Here is a 2,450-nt window from a genome sequence, read left to right as displayed (position 1 = left end):
CAGACTGAGTGTTTTTATTTACGAGTCTCACTATGCCCACAATGCCAGGTCTACATTATTGGTAATGATCCGTGCAAGTCTAACGCCGCCCCAGGGAGGTAAGTTGGCTTCGTGGTAGGTTCGGGGCTAACTTTTTGAACATGAGCTCTTGTTTTGACTACTGAGCGCAGTTCACTACGAGCAGCAAGATCCACCGCCAAATGCACGTTGCTTATGTGCGGATTTGGCCACGGCGGTTTTTGGCGTAATTGCTGCAGGCGATATACAAGCTGACATGCTACAATACTCAGGCTGGGTGCCCATGGGATGGAAATCTTGTGACATGTCCGCAGCGGGGCTGCACAGAAACTCTTCAAGATTTCTGCAGTTTCAAAACCTGTATAATTTGGTGGGGGGTATAATCACACATATTGTTTGAATCCGCTTCGGCTGGGTTTTTTCGCTTTGTTTTTTTCCAAAAACCGCAGTTTGAAACCTCCCACTAAAAATTAAACTTCTGACTGGACGTAAACTTCATACTGAGATGCCTTTAAAAATACGGTGACTCTACAGGCTCTAGTTTTTTTTTAAATTCATGAATTTTATTACATTTACCCGCAGGAGCACAAAATACACAACTTCCTCCCTGTACTTGTATGTTGGGGGATGAAAGTTAACCTTTGGCAATCCAATTTTGGATTCAGGGTGTCCTAGGGGGCTTTCTCTTTCTGCCATTATACAATGGCGCCATCTGCTGGCTAGAGCCAGTACTGCAGTATAGGGCATGCTGGAGAGGCCCCCGACGACAGAACACCCAGTAATCTACAGTAAGAATACCCTGACGGACGGAGCTGTACAGGCTTCAATCAGGATATCTTTAGACGTGAGACAGTGGATTGGAAAGGGTTAATGCCGTCATTTTATCGGGGGTCAACATGTAAGACTAACCTGGTAAAATAGCTTTCCCCGTGGGTGAAGAGGTCGATATTATTTCTTGTGGCCAATAGGAATGCTCATCAAGTTTTCTTCTATCACCTGTGTAAAAAGTGTGCCGAGGGGGGGGGGGGGGGGGGAGCTCTTATTGCCTTGAGTGAGCAAAGTGTTTTTAAAATATTTTGTTAGAGGCAGCAGAGGAAAGTTATCACATCTAGAGCAAACAAGAAAGCCGATCGCAACCAACGAGGTCTGCGCTGTCAATATGCAAAAGAAATTCATTAGGGCGCGCCAACCTCTCACTGGCTTTTGGTGCGGATCTGCAGCGGATTTCCTGTCCTTTTGAATTTCATTACAAATAAACGGGGTAGAATCTGCGGATGTTCTGCAGAAATTTGGGCACGATCCCTAAAGAAAACCTATCATCAACTCGAAGCACTAAGCTATGGCGCTTATAGCTTATGGGGGGGTGGAGGAGTCTCGGCAGCTTCTTTTTAAACTTCCTGGTTATCCATTCTTGATGTGTTCCCTGACTAAAGGCCCGTTTACACACAACGATCATCACTCAAAAGATGGCTTTTAAGCTATAAGCATTGTGCACTTTTCGTCCATCGCTGACTTCAGGTCCGTGTGAAATCCTCGTCCCTCTGGATGATCAGATAAGACGGATGCTGAGTTCTCTGCGGGCAGCGCGGATAACATTCTTTAACAGCCGCTGTCCCGCTGGAAAACACTAGTGATGCATTTAAAGAACAGACCGCCTGCTGTTCTCTAAATACGTGCAATGAAGTACTAAAGGGCTGATTAGTACCTATGCAAAATCACTCAAAACTGTCAGTTTCTGACAAATTTTGAGCGCTCATCTGTGTGTGTAAATGCACTTTAAGTCTGTGTGCACACTAGCTGGTCTCTTTTCAGAAAGCTGTGCGCATGTACTCCCATAGAGATGAATGGGAATGTGCATGCAAAGCCTGAAAGGAGTCAAGCTTGCTGTGCATACACTGACTTCAGCGGGGGACAATGCAGAAACGGGGGACCGGGTAAGTATGAAAAGAGGCCGACGCTTGTAACTGCAGGTGCAGCGGTCATTAATATCAACTGGATCGGCGCTTGCAGTTAAACGCTCCCTGGTGGCCGGAGCTAACTGCTTTTGCCGCGACTCCTATGCATTGCGTCACCATTGGGCTCGTACATTTAGGTTACGACTTTCGTGCGGGTCTTCCACAGTGGAAAATCGGCAACATTAGTCTAGTTTTTGATGTGGAGCCGCAGCAGGCTTTCAATTGAAAGGGTGAAATGTGCTGCTGTTCTGTGTCAAAATCCACACCAAACGCAGATTTTGGGGCTAATCTGCTCCACTAAATATTGCTGATTCTGGTGCACATCTACACCAACCTCTGCCATGTGCAACACATTCTTATAGGGGGTTCTATAGGTTATCCTATAGATGACAGGATAGGTAATCCCTATTGAATCAGTGCAGGACACTCCTGCTGATGATCAGCTGCTTGCTGGCACTAGCGCAGCTCCATCCACTA

This window comes from Eleutherodactylus coqui, chromosome 13 (assembly GCF_035609145.1).
Source record: "Eleutherodactylus coqui strain aEleCoq1 chromosome 13, aEleCoq1.hap1, whole genome shotgun sequence".
NCBI classification, from domain to species: domain Eukaryota; kingdom Metazoa; phylum Chordata; class Amphibia; order Anura; family Eleutherodactylidae; genus Eleutherodactylus; species Eleutherodactylus coqui.
This window is presented reverse-complemented; position numbering follows the sequence as displayed.